The sequence below is a fragment of the Protopterus annectens genome, chromosome 7.part1 (genome assembly GCF_019279795.1).
Source record: "Protopterus annectens isolate FY-2018-M chromosome 7.part1, PAN1.0, whole genome shotgun sequence".
In the NCBI taxonomy this organism is placed as follows: Eukaryota; Metazoa; Chordata; order Ceratodontiformes; family Protopteridae; genus Protopterus; species Protopterus annectens.
The window spans coordinates 218,849,470-218,868,505 of NC_056740.1; the positions used below are offsets into that span (position 1 = coordinate 218,849,470).

The following is a 19,036-nucleotide window of genomic DNA, read 5'->3' on the forward strand; positions in this document are numbered from 1 at the left end:
GTGTTGAGAGAAGCGATGCAGCACCAAGCAATGTTTAATCCCTTGTGTACTGCAAGAGAACAGCAGCTTACAATAAACAATGTTGTGTGTGTGTGTGTGTGTGTGTGTGTAATGCCTCAGTGAGGGTCCACTGTATAGTTAAGTAACTGCTCAGGGTCAAACCCTGAGCCTAACTGTGGGAGGCAAGAATCCTAATCCTCCTCACCAACTGCCAGGCCTCCTTTAATGTCTTTCTCTTTTTTTTTTTTTTTGGTAGAGGACTGAGGATCACAGTCTCTCAATAACAGTCATAGTTTTATAATTTTGTGATTCATAAAATATATCTTAATGCAAAACTTGTTCTGTTAACTTTTTTAAAGTGATTTAAATTAGTCTGCTCTTATTTGTCTCCAGTTCTACTTCTGAGTTGCCTCATATATATGCCCTGTCCTGCCCTGCCCTGCCCTGTTTTTGTGCAAGTCACTTAACCAGACAGTGCTTTGGGGCAACTGGAAATTTGGGCTAATCTCCTAAATGGTCCCCTGCACTGCAAACCTAGTAACTATCCATGAACCAGGGTAGCTAAGGTGTAAAGGAAATAAATTGATTGTAGCAAACAGGAGCATCATCATATGGGCCATGTTCTTTGGCTGTTATCCTTGTTCTGTTAAATATTGGCTGTGAATACATTTGACAGCATGAAGTCTGGGTTTAATGTTAATATATTAACTATAAATATGCTTTTATTTAGTTTCTTTTTTACAGGCACACAGGTGTGAAATGCAGTGTTTTGGGGCTACAACAGTTTGTCTAGCACTTAGTCCAGATAAGTACAGCTATGAGCTGTTAAAGAAATGCTTGCTGTAATGCATGGTTTGATTCCCTCAGCCTCCATTTGTCGTTTATGTGACTCTGCTAAGTTACTTCACTAAACAGTACTCCTGGGCTGCTCCTGAAAAGGGACACGTGTTCAGTAAGGTGTCACAAGCTGTTAGCAAATGTATTACAAATTTGTCTTTTGAATTCCTGTACCCCTCACATAGATGCTAATTAGTACTTCACTATATGCTAAGTAGAGTATAATTTGGCTACTGTGTGTTTGTGTGAAACAAATTTAAAAAGTGAGTGTGGTTATTAGTGTCTTTATTTTTTGTCTGTGGATGAAAATGTACATACAATATGCCAACAGACAGATGCATTTTCAATGAATGTGAGTTTCAAGGGAAGAGATGCTTACTGTTGCTCATGCTAAGTCTTTTTTCAATATGAGATTCTTTTGTTTATTACCAGGACTGGCGTAGTGGTTACAACATGTTGAGCAACTTCTGAAAGATTAGGGGCATACCAATCACTGGAAATCTGTTTTATTAAAGCATTTTTTCCCAAATGAAAATGTAAATGGTAGGCTTTGATCAAGTGAGTTATGAAATTTTGTAGGGCTACTAGTCTTCTTTTCGAGTGTCGCCTCAAAAGATCTGAAGACCGACTGCAGCCATTATTTGCACACCTCATTCTTTAAGAGTTGTCTGTCTGATTTCTGAAAATATAACAACTCCTGCAAAGAAATGTTGCTGTTAGTTCCATTTAGCTGCTGCAAAAATAAAACCAGAACAGGATACGGCAACGCACCTCATCTTGCTGCCATTTCTGCAACACTATTTCCCTTAGTTATAAAGGAATCATCATTTTTATGTGTGGCACACTTGAGCACAGCAACTTTTCTTGGTAATAGTAAGGCATCTAATAAAGCATTAACAAAAAAAAAATGCATTTTTAATAACGGTTTCTGGTGAAATCAAATAACCTCATTCTTTCCAAAGTGTCCCAAAATCATGAACTACTCCATAAGCATAATGTGTGTCTGTAAACATCATCACTGACTGATCTTTGCCAATCTCATAGGCTTCAGTTATAACTATGAGTTCAGCTGTTTGAGCAGACATATTTCTATTGATTATCCAATTAAGAAAACTCTGTCTTGTGTACAAAAGGAAAAGAATGCTACTAGTTCGCCACTATCACTTCAAATACAGGAGCCATCCACAAAAAATAATTAAATCTGGCTTCTGCAATGGAACATCTTTTAAATCTAACCTAGGATGATGCACAGTATTAACAACTATACAGTTTTGAGGTTCTCCTTCATCTGCTGTAGGGATTAAGGAAGCAGGTTTAAATGGTGAACGTCAAAAAATCTGTAAAGAAGGGTTATTAATTTAAGACCATTCATATTTCGACAGTTGTGCTGCAGATAAGTATTGTGTTTTAGTTTTTAATAACAATGCCTCTACAGAATGCAGAACTGCCACACAAGTCTCATGCCTGAAAGTTAGAGCAGACACCATGTCCACTAAACGTGTCATCATGGCCACTACCCAAAGCCAGTGGGGGAGTGTTGCCGCTCAAGGATCAAGATTCATACTGAAATAAACGATTGGTCTATAACTGTCATTTCTGTGTTGTGTTAATAATCCTAATGCTACTTTACTCTTCCCAATATAGAACAAGAAAAAACTTTTAGAATAGTCAGGAGTGTTTAAGAGCAATGATATTAATTGTACAAAAGCTTGCTCATGACAGTCCTGTCAGTGTAATGGTTCAGGGCTGTCTTTTCTTAGTAATCCTAATAAAGATTTCACTACTTCTGCATAATTAGAAATCCATTGTTGAAAGTAACCTGTAAGTCCCAAGAAGGTTCAAAACTGTTTTAATGTAGCAGAATGTGGTGCTATTTGTATCATGCTGTATGTTAGGGCAAAATCTGTCTAGCACTTTCTGAAACAAGATGTCCCAAGTATTGAACCTGCAATTTCCACAACTTTAATCTGTCTTTGTTAACCTTAAATCCTAACTTGAAACAAATACTTCCAACCACCGCTGAAGATATCGAAGAAAGACAAGGATCAATAATGGAAAGAAAACTTCGATAAACCACCACGGCAATCCAAATTCCTGTTTATTTTAGTATCTTCATCACAATCTGTGTCATCACACACAGTGTGTGATAAAGATACTAAAATAAACAGGAATTTGGATTGCCATGGTGGTTTATCGAAGTTTTCTTTCCATTATTAAATCCTAACTTTGTCAAAGCAAATCATCAACATATACTGAAGTAAATCAGAACCGCATAGAAATATAATCTTGCTCAGCTGTTTTTTTTTCATTTCTCTACGGAAAGGGGTGAGTAATTCCACAGATGCAGTATTGTAGTCTGGGTGTATTATTGCCCTCTGTATGTAAATGCAAACAAATATTGGCTGTCTGAATGTATAGGGATTGAAAAGAAAGCAGACAAAATATTTATCAGTCAGAAGGCTGGGTTGTCCGACAGAAAAGACTTTAGTATTTTTGCAGGATTAGGGATTACTGGAAATGCTAGTACTACCACTACTGCATTCACTGCTCATAAATCTTGTACAAATCCATATGTATTTTTCCCTGGTTTCTTAACTAGTAATATAGGAGAGTCACAGGAACTTCAAGTTGGGACAATGATACTGTGTAACAAGGCAGAAATAACAGGTTTGATTCCTATTTTCACTTCAACTGACAAAGGATACTGAACTACCATAGGCTGGCACTCCAGGGTTTCAATGTTATATGCACAGGTTCTGCATTTTTTAATGATCCCTACCTCTTTTTCATTTTTTACATCCCATTTTGATGTTAAAATAGTGAAAAAGACATCATTTGTACATAGGTTATTTGAATATAATTCTAAAGGTTCATTAGGGATATCTAGAAGCACACCATGTTGTGTACAATAAACAGAGCATTTAATTTATGTAATAAATCTCTACCTGACAGATTTAAAAGGGAAGAATTTCCTAAAATAAAAGCATACTGTTCTTTTAGGAGACCAATTTGAATGGGAACAGGTTTTGTTTCTGGATACCTAGAGGGACTCTGGACAGTCCCATACACTGACTTGTTTGTTTAGAAAGTGGAAGATGTTCAGCATTTCCTGAAGTAAACATGGATCTAGCACCTTCTGTAGCAATGAGAAATGGGATAGATGAATTTTGCACTCTAGTATTAACAAAAGGACCACCCTGGTCAATTGGTGCCAAGGGAAATAACCGTGGTTCCTGCTCATGGCTGTCATAATGGTTTTGTTGCCACACTGGTGGTTTCCAAGCAGTATTCCATACAGGAGGATTTCTTTCAGCTTGCAGTGGTAACTGAAGATTTGGTGAATATGTCTGCTATGTGGACAGTGGGCACTCATTTTGCTAGTGTCCAGATTGACCACAATTAAACCAACTGCTTAAACATGGTACACCTTGCGGTGACTGTGGTGGTGCATGTAGATACTTATTTTGATGATATTGTCCTGCAGGTTGTGTTTGATAAATTTGGAATCTACCTCTTCTCCCATGATTTATTTTCCCCTTCCCCATCCCTGTGAGTTGGTATCAAACTGTTGGAGCTGAATGTCAACAAACTTGTTCTTTTTCTTCCCTAAGCATATCGTCTGTTACATATTGTGCTTAATTCACAATTTCCTGAATGCCCAAAGTCAGTCAGTTTAAACAAACCTGTATAATTGTCTCTTATATGGAAGGTAACAAGCCCTCTACACATGCTGCTGATGTCCTCTTGGGTGCGGCACCTTGCGTAGGTTCTGGATGTCCAGAAAAGGTTTCAAATGCATCTATCATGTGCTGCAAATAGCATCAATTGACTCATTTTCCTTTTTCACGATAGCTTTGATTCTTATCTAATTAGGGGTTGGGTTCGTGCTCTAGTAATAGCCTTTAAAAAGTTATTCCTGGCAACCAGAAATCCATCATCTGTGTGTTTTAGGATATTATCGCCATTATTCAATTTTTCCCCATAATTTTCTGAAAATGTCAGGGGGTGTAGATGCTTTAGTACTGTTCTCAAGTCTTCAGTAGTTGGATTTTGTAATAGTGCATGTCCTTGTAAGATTTTTGCATATTTAGCTGAATGTGTCCAAATAGGATGGCGAAAGTCTACAATGGTTTGAAATTCCACTGTAATCCACGGGCGTACTACCCTTATGGTAGGTTCAGCCTCATTATCTCTAGCTGCTGCTGGATTTGGTAATTTGCACAATGGATGTACTTGTGCAGGAGGTATATAAAAATCAGTGGAAGAATCTGTTTATTCTGCTGACAATCAGAAACTAGGTAATGATTTGCTTAATCTTTTTCAAAGTGTTAGTTTTTGATTGTGATGTCATTGCACTGGCCCAGCAATCAAGGAGCCTCAATCCTCACCACTAACACCAGTGAGGGGCATCCATATAGGGAAAGGATAATAAATACACAAACACTAAAGTACAATTTCCCTTAAGAGCACAGAGAGATCACAGTCAGTCTGGGGATGGTTTCTCGCTTTCTCTCCAGGTCCCCAATAAGACTCCCCACTGGCACAGCTATAGGGTCCAGATCTCAGCCTAGTGGGCAAGCTAAAACATCCAGCACCATCTCTGTCCAACCAGTGCTTCATGTCCCTGCCCAAGTAGCTGACACACACACACTTTGAGATAAGAGTTGTATACAACCACACAGACACTCTTGGGGAAGGCTGGCACAGGTTCTCCAGCTGTGCCCCTTTTACTCAGACTATACGGTAGTACCATTTGAACCACCCACTAATATTTATCCACTACTAAAAGGCCCTTATGAAAGGGTGTCCAATTATACTGTGAAATATTATTATCCAAATGGTAAGTGCAACTGAACAGTCAAGACTTATTGGAGTGGCTTGGCCAGTATCACTATATACATGCAATGTAGTCTAGAGCTTAAATTATCTCTACACAAAACAGCCACAGTTGAAAGGTTTAAAATATTTAATAATGAATAATAAAAACACAAGATAATACTTCTTATTACACAGTGCTAGCCAAGAGTTCAGAGATCACAGAGAAATGTTTAAAATAATACAGATGAAAAGTTCTGACATCACAGAAAAACAAACTAGTCTAATCTTTCTATTTCCTAGCTATATCTAAGAGAAAATACAGTTCTAAAATAAACTTACATATAGAACACAGGCAGAGTGCTGGTGAGTTGGATGTTCCCAAGACAAATGCTCAATGCCCTCATTCTTTCTGTCCTTAAATTGATAACAGAGTACCACTGATTCATTTCAGATTACATAATTTCTTTCTGGTTCCCAGGCTAACAGAAACTTAACATTTACATTTTTTAAATGTCTTTTGTTATCTTGCACCCGCAGGAAGCTATAGCAATAAAAGGCATTCTCATGTAAACTCTAGTAACTATTCCTTAAGTTAAAACAATAGAAAGAATGTGCTAGCCCAGACAGACTGACTCCAAGCTCTGAGAGCAAAGACAGCCACGAAATGCTTGACTTATCAACTTTCTTACAACAGAGTGCACTGTTGTTACATTTTTTCCAGTTCAGCATCCAATACAGTCTTTTCACATTTAAGAGACCAAGCCTGTGGCTTACATTAATATTTACAAATGACAGAATTATCTACAAAATTCTATCTAGCTAGGCTGGCAGCCTTCACCTATCTTCACATTGGTAACAAACTTTTATTAGGAAATCTTTTTAACTTTCCCAAATCCTTAGCACTAGTTCTGTTTTTATGTTTGTGATACATTTGTTTCCCTTTTATTAAGTATTTGCATAAATATTTGACCTGATGGTGTTAAAGTCGGTAGAGCATAGCCATTGGTGGAATCTAGTGTTATAAACTGACCCAAAGGGATGACTAGAAGTGATGAAGTAATTTGGGCTATATCTGGGGAAGTGGTAGTTGGTTCTGCCACATCTACCTCCACCTGCCCTCTCAGAGAGGGAAACTATCAGCTTCTTGAAGCACAGGTGGGTCATAAGGCAATGGAGGGCAGTCATCATCTAATGATTCTGGCTGTATAACTGATAAGTTTCTAATTTTCTGAATGGTTGCACACCCCAGGAATGATATTTTTCATTTGCACGTATTTGTAATGTGTTTACAATTTTATTAGCTGCTTACAGCTGTGACTTTAATCTAGCTGAGTTATATTTTACAGTTCTAATTACAGATTCCATTTCCTTATTTTTATCTTCTTCTTCTTGCTAGATATTACATGCCAAACAACAAGAAGCTCGTACCTTGTTACTTTTTTATTTCAGTTTTTTTTTTGATTTTCTAAAAATTTCTTATCAATGGTACCCTTTTACAGAAACTGTAAAGTGCTATCATTTTATATGTGCACAGACCATTTTACCAAATAACTATAGCTGTCTCTCCCATATTTATTAAACATACACCTGTCTAGAGTCCCATACTCCAGCTGTTTTAAACCACTTGTACTGATGCCCATTATAAAAAAAAAAAAACACTTATACCAAAAGGATAGATATGCAGCTATAATTATAAATTCACTCTCATTCTCAATGAAGGAATCCTTTCTGTTCCTTTTTTTAGTATTTGATTAAAACCCTGCTCTCACACCTGAGAAGGACTCTGTCCTTCTGACAAGGATATTCTGTCCATGTAGTATATTGATTAGACCCCCACTAGCACACAATGAAATAAACTTCATGCTGTTAGTGTGGTTGATCACACAAGCATACAATATCCCAAACGCATACTATTTACACACTCACATACAATTACATCTAATAGAGAGATCATTAGCAAAGCTTACCTATAGAGAATTTAAATTTCGCTGATAGTTAAAGAAACAAATTATGTATAACTACACTAGAAATTTGCATGACAAAAAACCTGTCACAGTGGGCCCAGTGGCAATTTCTAATCCAGCAATGCACAAAAAGCTTGGAAATATGAGTCATGACACCAAACTGTTAAGGGTACTGCAAATAACTTTCACATGACACTGTTTAGCAGAGATTAATAACCTCCTTTATTACAAAGAAAGGCAGGTATGTGGGAGACTAGGATATCACGGTGCAGTCTCCCCAACAGTAGAATCATACATTCTTTACACCATTTCTGATTAAAAGCAACATTATTGTGACAATCTTAGAACAATCCCTGACCAATTAAAAATGTGCACTACAGCATTGTCTACTAACTAAAATCTCCTGACTGTATGTTTATGATTTGCCATATTAGTGATGAATTCCGAGTTCCATAAAAGAACTTTCTCCAAATTACCATGTCAGCATTTTTGAGATATGCTTCTAAACATTGAAGTACACACATCTCAAACAGCTAATCATTGATCCCAAAAGATCAAAAGCCAAAACAGAGAAAAAACAAAACACTTCTGTTTTTTTCAGGGGGAACAAGACCTCCTGCTTCTCCCCATACCCTCTGCTAATTATATATATACCAACTGTCAGATCACTCTACAGTGGGGAAAGGGCAATTTCCCTGATCCCCACTGTGAACAATCTTGCATGTTCTTATCAAAGTGAGAAGCAATCAAATGAGTTTCGATCACTTATGCCAGCGTTAAACACATTTGAGATTATGAACATTCAATTATATGGAGTGTTTCTCATTTTACATATTTGGCAGGAAGTAAATCATTAAATATACATTGAAAAAACACTCAGGAATCCATCTTGAAATGAAAGCATGTTTAACATGAAATACACACAACAATGTTTTTCCCCTCTCTAAATGCCTCACCCTTCACAGTATTTAGTCTGATTCTGAACTGAGGTTATTGGTTAGGCTTGTAATAGTTTGTAGACTGATTACCTGGTATTTACCTTTGAGTCTATGAGTGAATGTTTTTGAGGTTGGGGATTAGCATAATGGTTAAGGTGTCTGCTTTACAGAAATAAGTTACAGGGTTTAATTCTTACTTTGGGAAGCAGAGCTAAACTTAAAAAGACCCCTTAGGGTCATTACCCTAGTGATCACCTATCAAATGAACATCAGTGTCCGTGCTATAAAGTTAGGCATAAAGGTTTTAAATCAAATCTCCATAATCATTGCAAAGAACCTTTACAATGATTATGGATTATAGGAGATTACTAGGCTTGCATCCCTAGAGCCCTTACAAACCTAACCATGTTAATCCTGTGTTGCCTTAATTGTCCTTGGTTAGATGGATGTTATTCGCAGAACGAGTCTATGATTAACACTGCCTACCCCTGTTCAAGAGGGACATGGGTGCCACCTCTGGTGTGAATTTGCAGTCTCCCATCAATTTGTCCAGGTTTTGCTTGAGTAGGGTCAGTGAGGAGCTCTATTTCACGTGGATTAGAAGTTTATTCCAGTAGCAGCAATTTCTGGGAGATAGATCTGTCTCTTCAGCATGTTCTGTTAATGGCACAGGCTAGGTTAAGATCCCTAGAGTGAGTGACTCTTGTGCCATTTGACTTGAGGATGTGCAGCATATCCTTCAGGACAGGGCCAGATACTGCCCTGTAGGCCAGGAACAAGTTGACTCTCAGCAGCCTATAAGATACAGAGTACAGTGACAGGGCTTTAGGTCTATCCACATAAGTTATGGTTTGGAGTTCCTGTATTTTCTTGTTGAGAAACCTCTGTGGTCTCTCCAGCTGTTGCAGGTGTCTGGTGAGGTACATGCAGAAGGGAGCATTGTACTCTATTAATGGTCTGATGAGGGTCAAGTACGGGGGAGTTAAACTTAGACCTGGATGCAATGCCCTTACTTATGAGATACACAACGTAGAAGGATTTCCTTACCTTTGTGGAAACTTGGTGGTCGAAGTTCAGATTGCTATCTACCAGTGTTCCCAGATCTCACACCACTGGGTTTGAACTTAGCAGGTTGGTGTCAATATTGTAATTAGCAGAGAATTCCACTTTGCCAAAGGGAATAATAATGCACTTTTTTTAGTTTAGTTTTAGACTGTGGCTTTGGCACCAGTCATTTGTCTATGTTAGCCCCTACTGTAATATGTTAACATTGTTGGGGGATTCAGTGATTGCACCCACTTACCAATCATCAGCGAAGCTGGTAAGCCAATGGCCAGCTACTTTAGCCTGGACATCTGAGAAATAGTTTCCAAATAGTAAAGGAACCAGCACAGATCCTTGTGGTATGCCACTTGTGACGGGGTCTACTAGTAGTGGTGAAGTCACCAACTTTGACAGTATGTGTTCTGTCTGTGAGCCAACTGGCTTCCCATCTAGTGACTTAAGGGTTAATCCCCAGCAGGGAGAGTTTCTCAATGACACTTGAGTGGGGGATTGTGTCAAAAGCCTTGCCTAGGTCAAGATAGGCAGCCTTACCTTCATCCAGGGCTTTGGTAACGTTCTTGAAAAAGTCTACTAGGTTCAGTGAGCATGATTTACCCTTAATAAAGCCAAATTGGGCTGGGTCTAAAGTTTGAAGGTCACCTATGTTCTTGTTGATAAGGTCCATGGTGATTCTTTCCCTGGCCTTGGAGATGAGGCTGGTTAGACTTATGGATCTATAGTTCTCAGGGTTGGTTGTTGACCTCCTGTCTATGCAAGAGATTACTGTTGCTGTTCTCCACTGGAACAAAGCCAATTCTCAGGTTATGGTTAAAGAGAATACCAAGTAGGTCCACTGGGTCCTATTTTAGACTGCTTAATAAGCAAACTCGGATGTTATCTGGTCCCATTGCGGCCATGTTTTTGGCCGTGCAGAGCACAGATATGACCTGATCTCTAGAGATACTAGGCAGAGGACTGTTGTCAGGTATGCTTTGGGGTATGGCTGGTGAGGAAAGGGGGTTGAAGTTTGCATCAAATCTGTCAGCTAGCAGGTTGGCAATTTCCTCCAGTATAGTATGAGTGGTGCCATCTACTACCAGTTTGGCACATAGCTGGACATTCCTTTCAGATTTTGAATGTAGTTAAAGAATGCCTTATGATTATCCTTAGCTAGGAATGCTATTTTAGCTTCATAATTAGCTTTAAAGGACTTTACAAGATTTCTTATTTTCCTGTTCAAGCTGTGGAGGGAATTTTTCCTCTCCTGAGTCAGTTCCCTCTTGCTCTTAGACATCATTTTCATCCATTTGTTATATAACTTGTTTATACTTGAGGTCCATCAGGGTGGCTTGTTTTTTTGGGAGGACCTTGTTTTAATCAGATCAGCTACAGCCAAGTCTATATAGTTGCATAAGTGTTTATACAGGACATCTGTATACACATCTGCATAGGAGTCACTGCTATCTGTGATTGCAGGGGGGCATAAAACTATTTATACCATCATTTAGTAGGATGTAGCTTGCTTTGGAAACGTTTTTTAGTTTTGTTTTTTTTTGCTCCTGTAGTGGTGATAGGTTCAGTAGTTACTTTGAATGAGACTAATTTATAGTCCAATCTTACCAGGGAGGGCATCACACAGGGGGTAGTGCAGTGACCCCCCCCCCCAGTGTTGTTGAATACTATGTCTAGGACATTTGAGCCCCTTGTGGGGGTGCAGACTAATTTTTCCAGATCATTTGTATTGACAAAGTCCAGAAACCTCTGGGCAAATATGTTTGTGCTCATGTATATCACTCAGTTGATGGAAGGATTGTTGAAATCTCCCATGACTAAGGTGTTGGGCCGTATGGCAAGTGACTCCAGTAAGTCCAGGTAGGTGGTGTGCTTTTCTTGGGTCATGGTGGGGGACCTATAGCTAGCAATGATATAGTAGGTTATTTTGCTTTTAGTTAATAGGACATGGAGTAGTTCAAGATAGTCATACTTTTTGACCAGTCTAGAGGTGTACTTGGCTTTAATGAAGATGGATACATGTCCATCTTTGGTTCTTTCACGCTCATTTTGAGGACTGAATATGTGGAAGGCATTGTCGCCTTGCATGACCAGGGTGCTCTCCGCAGCCTTGAACCATATCTCAGTGACTGCACAGATATCAACATCTTCCAAGGTGAGGAGTGTTTCAAGGGAGTGCAGTTTCATGTTTAGACTCCAAGCATTAAGCCACAAGGCCTTGAATTTATCTCAAGTGGATTTTGTTGCCTCAGATATTTTATTGTTTTGACAGTTACTAAAAAAAAGGCACTATTTATTTATTATTCATTTATTTTACATTTGTTTACTAGGAAAGTCCGACTGGACAAGTAGTCCTTTTTCAGAGGAGGCCTGGGGAGAAATGCTCCACAATAATATCAATAGCAACAATACATTACATACAAAAGATACATTTAACAGAGGGAAACAATTTGGCAGAGCTGTACAATCAATTTTCTGGAGCTGTACAATATATAATAGAAGGAATGAATACAAATATCTTAGGTCAGATAACATTCAAACATGGCGGTAAACATTGATGAGTAAGTAAATGAGTAGAAAATTAGAGATTATTTACAAGAAGATATACTACCTGGAGTGGAGCAGGAGCAACGCCAGTTGTTAGCCAGGTGATGTTTTAAGGATGTTTTGAAATCTTCTATTGAGGATTTACTAGTGATGTTAGAGGGAAGGGAATTCCATCTTCTGCCCATATAGGTAGAGTACAGGGATTTACCTGTAGAGTTATTGACCTTAGAGACTTCTAATAGTTGTTTGTTATTTGATTGTAATTCTCTATTCCCAGTGTATAGCTGGAGTACATTTCTTAGGGCAGGAGTGTTATATGGGTGATGTAGGATCTTATGGGATAGTGTTAGCTGGTTATATAAGAGTAGATGGGGGAATTCTAGCCATTGCAGTTGTTTCAGAGCAATACAGTGGTGGGTGTTATAAGGAGAGTCAGTGGCAAATCTAGCACTTTTATAGTATCATGTTTCTAGTTTTGAGATATCTGCATTTCTTAGGTTAGTGAGAATTAGGGAGGTGTAAGTGAGTGTAGAGAGTAGGTGTGTGTGGGCTATACTTTCCTTGGTTGTGGACTTTTGTTATGATATGGGCAATGTGAATGTCAAATCTCAAGTTACAGTTAATATCAACACCTAGTAGCTTAGTGTGGGTTGCAGGTGAGATAATGGTGTCATTTGTGGATACTATGTTGAATGGTAGAGAAGGTGGTGTGAATCTAGTGAGGTTGAAATGTAAGAGTTTTGTTTTATTGGGGTTCAGAAATAGCTGTTTGACAGATAATCAGGGTTCAACAGATAGAAAGGATGCTTGAGTGAGTGTGTGGAGTTCTTGGATGGAGGGTCTGTGCAGATCAGTGTGGAATTGTCTGCATATTGTATGGCTGTAGCATGAGGTGTAGAGGTGTAAAGGCTGTTGATAAAAATAGAGAAAAGTAGTAGCCCCAAGATGGAGCCTTGGGAAATGCCTAATGATACTGGGAGTAGTGGTGAAATGTCAGAGTGCCACTGCACTGCCTGTTGTCTCCCTATTAGATAACTTTGAAACCAAGTAATAGTGGATGCAGAGAGACTGAGCATAGAAAGGACATTGATGAGCTTATCATGTGCTACCATATCAAATGCCTTGGAGAGATCTAGAAAGAAAGATGATATAAAATTATTATTGTTTCTATATTTGTTTACAGTTTCTGTGAATGACAAGAGGGTAGTAGTGGTGCTATGAGAGGGGCGAAACCCATGTTGAGTGTTAGTAATACGTTTGTGGGTGTTAATGTGGTCCATGATTTGTCTATGGATGCACCTTTCTAGAATTTTGGATACAGGAGAGAGGATTGCAATGGAGTGGTAATTTGATATTTCTTTTGTTGTGCCCCCTTTGTGGAGAGGGATTATGTAAGATATTTTCCAGATATCGGGCACTAGATGTTCAGCTATAGATCAGGTTGTAAGAACTATTACAGGATATGCTATAACTTCTGCAGCTATTTTCAGAAATTCAGCTGGTAGCTTATCTGCTGCCAGAGTAGTAGTTCTTAAATTCTTTAGTAGTTTTTAATTAATGCCATAGGTACAGGTTGAAGATAGAAGCAATTGATGTTATTATTTGTCTTACATGTTGTAGAAAGGGTTGAAGAAGGTTAAGTTTTGGTTAAGGGAAGAACTGATTCTGTGAAATACTTATTAAACTCAGTGGCTATGTTTTCATTACTATTTGTATTATCTGGGGGAGGTGTACTAGTTTTAACAGGTGAAGGTACATTGTTGATGGCAAACCAGAAAGTTTGAGGGTTGTTTAGGTGTTTTTTCTGTATGTTATGATAGTAGTTTATTTTATCTAGTTTGACTTGTTTTTTGGCTTTGTTTATGAGTTCTAGGTATGATGATTTGAGAGCAGGAGAGCCTGTTTTATGTCACTTAGTCCAAGTTTTATCTCTTAGCTTCATTAAGGACCTGTTTGGGGGAGGCAAGGACCTATGCCTGTATCCGAAAGCCTAGAGGAGACAGGTGTAGACCATCTCTGGCAAAGCAACATGACCTGTCAACCATGTCTTCTCAGGCTGACAGATACTGGATCACCCTGGACTGACACCACAAGCTAAGTCAATTGTTGAAATTGATCATTTTTTGTTTATAATGTGGCAGCATCCTGGGTGAAGACAGAATGCTGCTTATGGATAGGATCATACCCACATGGGACACATAATCTGAGAGTTCAGACATGTCTCTCTTCATATAGTCCAGAGAGGTCTCAAGTCATTCACCCCAACATGGACTATGACAGAGTCATAATGTTATTGGTTCTTGAGTGACTTGAGTGCATGTGTGATTTGATGAATCCTGGCACCTGACAGGCAGCTGACTGTGACCTTCTCCTTGTCCAGCCTTGTGAGGGGGACATCTGTGTGTCTCACTGTGGAGTTGCCTATGACCAAGACATTAGATTTTGAGGGATTTTGCCTTAGGGGCTTATTTGCTGAGGCACTGGTATATCTGTTATTATGTATAATGGTTTCTATTTGCATAGCAGTGTGTGCAAGTGGTTTACATTAGGGAGGTCTCTGATCTTTTGGTAGAATTCTGGTGAGTACCTCTGCATATGTGGGTTTATGTGTCGTGACCTGATTTTCTATGAGAGGTGAAGTGTATGTGCTGACAACCTGTTTGATGTCCGTTTTTTTTTTTGTTACACGAGAGAATTGATTCCAGTTTCACAGTGTAATTACATATCTCACATATGGTATTTGTTTTAGAAGTAAGTGGTTGTCAGTACACATGAGGCAATTACTACAATGCCTCGGGATGCCCATGTCAATCAGGCTGGTCAGTGAAATGATGGGAAATTGCCCACCCATTATAGCAGTTTTTTACTGTATATACTATTAGGGAAAGAAGTGGGCTAATTTGACCACTTTTTGTGCCAGGACTAAGAAAGGTGCTTGTTCTGTTGAAGGCTATGGATGATAAGTGTGGCAGCACTGCTTAGTGCACCAGTAGTGCAGTAAGGAAGTTTGGGAGGGTCCCACTGACAGATGTCTAGGGGAAAATTGAGTTTCAAAGTGTTTTCATCCCTACAGGGTACATTTAACCCGTTTCACTGTGCACTGCAACTCGCAAATGCAAGGCTTAAATACTGGTGAAATGAAGACATGTTTAAGCTAATCTGCCAGTGGAAAAGCACATAATGAACCTTCCATCAGCAATTCCAAGCTCAGACAAGGCTGGATCCACACTCTTCTACCACAAGGGTGCAGGGGAGTCCATTTTAATGTAAGATGGCTGGTTTAGTGCTCAGGTGTATCAATAACGGGCTAGATTAAACAGGTCTGAATCTAGTCTATGCTATCTAGGTATCACAACAGTGCAAATCAAGTGCAGAGAAGTACAAAAAGAAACTTAGAGCCCTTTTGTGTGTTTCCTAGCTCAAACAGACCAGGTAAACACCTAATGCCGCTAGATGAATAATCCCAGTCCTCCTAACGTAAAAGTACAGTAAAGGAGTTTCCAGAGTGAAATGCCAACACATACTTAAGATATAGATACAGCAGTGTACTTTAAAAAGCTTATAAAGAGTGTGATTATTCAATTAAAGTACTTCACTTTGAATAAATGAGCCAAGAGTCACTCAGTTGCACAGAACTTATAAAGGCACTAAAAAAGCAAGATAAGCTGATTAATAATCCCTCCAGCCAATAAAACTACATTCAGAAATCCGAAGAGTTTCCCCAACCTAAACAGACCAGGCTACCGTCCAGTGTACGAGATGGAAAATCCACTAACCTCTTTTCATGTAAAAATAATTGTTTGCTAGAGCATAAAAATATAATACTATATCCAGCAGCTAGCTAGATAATGAAATCAGAACAAGTGGAACAGACAATAGGATGCAAAATGTACTTTTTCAATATAAGCACAAGGAAAGGCAAATAAATAATTCAGGATATATCCGCGGTGGTACAGCGATAGCGTTGTTGCCTCACAGCAAGAAGTTTTCACGTTCGATTCTCTGCTGAAGTGTGGGGAGTGCCTTCTGTGTGGAGTCTGCATGTCCTCCCTGTGGTTGGATGGGCGTTCAAAAGACATGCGTAAATGGGCGTGCCTTCATTGAAGGTTGGACGTCGAGCTGGCACCTCAGTGTTTGTGAAAATCTACTGCCAATCATTAGCAGACCTGAGTTCCGCTGTGGCGACCCCTAACCAGGAAAAAGCCGAAAGACAAACAGCAACATCAACAGCAGTGTAGAAAGGGAGGAGCTTATTAAGCTCAATTTACAGTAGGGGTAGGGATCTTAAAATCGCCAGGTTTAAAAAGCAGATCAACAAAGATAAGGGTTGGGGGGAAACACAGCAGGGAATTGCCACAGTGCTTTAGTTTATGCAGACTTCAAATCTTTTCAGACAAAGATGAAGGCCCACAATTTCATTGAGTATTTAAGTATCACTCAAGAGATAATTTAACCAATGAAAAAAATACGTGAAATGTGTAGCCTAGATAATTTAAGTGTCTACCTTTCACATAAAACAAACTCACCAGGCCAAGCAGATTTCTTAAAATACAAAACAAAATGGAGAAGGTATCAGAAACCAGCTCTGTCAGTCACAGGCAAAAGAAATATAGGTTTCCTCACCAAGTAAGGAATCATCAGCAGTGCTTTATTTATGCAGGCTTCAAATCTTTTCTGACAAAGTGTTTATGGTAATTGGGAAGAGACAGCCAAGTAATGGGACACTGGAATGGCTGCTGGGGGCCTGGTACATTGCCTTGCTTAGAACCCCATTTGACACGATCTGGTTCTGCATGTGGGTGGAAGCACACACATTCTCAGTCAGGGTGTAGTATACTCTGTAGTGAAAAGACACTCATGTCAGCCACAAGGGGCAAGTGTGGGGCTTAATTTGAAACACCTTTTCTGCTGAGATGCTGGCAAGGGTAGAAACCATCTCTATGGCTGCTTGAATGACAAACCCTTTAGTCAGCACTTACTCTCATGCTAGAGATACCCAAAACAGGGAAACAAATCACCTTAATAAGGGAGACTTGGTGGACAGCAGACACAGGGGGAAAGGGCATACACATTTATTTAGCTAGGTCTGTAATCATTATTATTATTTTTTTACTTTTACTGGATCATGGCTGAAACAATTAATAAATAAATTAAAAAATACACATTCCTTACTGAGGATATTTGTTTACAATATCAGCCATTCAGTTATTTGGAAAAAAAAGTGTCTCTCTTGGCTTTCTCTGGGGAAACATGAAGCAAACAATACATAACTTCTTATCACCAGGGCTGTTAAAATGAGGCAGGCAAAGCCTTTTGTTAGTAATTCTGTCGATCGGCATGCCAACACTCCATTACCTGGACTTCCACTGGCAATTGCTATCCTCAAACTGGCCTACTGTCTTGGAGCCAGCTGTTCTACCTTGAGTTTGTCTGTTCTTTCAAGAAACAGTTCCAGACTCCTTGCATTCTAACTTCAAAAAAACTTCCATCTTACTAGATTTATCCTGGCTTTAAAAAGTTGCGGGTGGTCAGCTGACTTCCATTACCTGATAGTCTTGTCTCTCAAATTAAAGGGACCACCAGTCACTACTTTTTGTTTTGAGTGAAACCCATAATAACTGTATTTTCCCCACCACATAGAACTCTACAAACCTATTCTTAGCACTGGCACACTAAAACATGCCCACCTATGTGTATATGTATATATGTGTGTATGTGTGTGTGTGTGTGTGTGTGTGTGTGTGTGTGTGTGTGTGTGTGTGTGTGTGTGTGTGTGTACTGATTTACACAACAGTTACTATTCAGTATAGTGAATACATTTAATCTAACATCACCCTATAAATGATAATAATCGAAAGTAAGAAAAGAAGATTGCTTTACACCAAGATTGATGCTACAGTTCTAACTACACCCCCTTTACTTTTAAATATACCAACTCCAAGATCACACAATAGTTTGCAAAAGGCAAATTCCCTTATTCCACTGTGTGTGATCTTGCACAGAACATACATGGTACTGCAAACCTCTAGTAGTGTAAGTGAACCGAATAGAAAGATTAATTTACACTGCTAAAACTAAATAAGATGGACATGGATGATCAACTGCATAGATTAAAATTATAACCTTTGATGTAATGCAGACATCAGTTTCAATCATGTGTGTCTTTACCTAACATGAGACTGGGAATCTATTAAATTATTATATGATTTTGTTTTATTTTTGGCATGCATTGTGGTGGGGGGATCCACTGAAGTTAATTTCTTCATTTTGCTAATTAAGATAACCAAAGTACTAAAAATGCAGGCTTTGCATTTTCTGGGCCTGTACTGTGGGGCTGATATCCCCAAGTCTTAAGTTTTTCAGTGTATTAATTATGTTGGCCTTATAAACCTATGTTTTGCTGAACTACCATCTTGGATCAGTAAAGCTGCACTCTGACTATTGAATTTAGATTGAGGAAAGAGTCTTCATGATCCATTAGGATCAGCTTTTTTGCTTCTACGGAGAAGGGAGTTCAACAGATTTTTCACTGTGCCTGGCCTCAGGCCATTTGTTTCTGTGTTCTCCTTCCTATATGTCAACTCTTCTGTTATACTGACCACAGCTGTAATGACCGCATATCCCAAGGGGGTGGGGGTGTCTCTCTTGAAAGGACATAATTTGAAGTACATATTGGAGTCAGGAGATAAGAGGTTGGAGAGTGCTTGCCATCTAGGCTGTTACATTAGTATGAGAAGTGGGATGTTCTATTTATGTAATAATTACCCTACACTGACGTGCACTGTACCACGTCTCAGTTTCCTCTACACACTTCTGTTTAATTGTTATCTAATTAAGGATGCCATTGACAATGTAGCTTGCCAGCAGTCACCATTG

General features: G+C 38.9%; 1 protein-coding gene across 2 annotated transcripts in view; it reads left to right on the top strand.

The window, feature by feature from the left end:
- Positions 1 to 19,036, top strand: part of RASL12 (RAS like family 12) — a 486,162-nt gene that overhangs the window by 348,809 nt on the left and 118,317 nt on the right. The gene's annotated exons all lie outside the window — the stretch shown is intronic.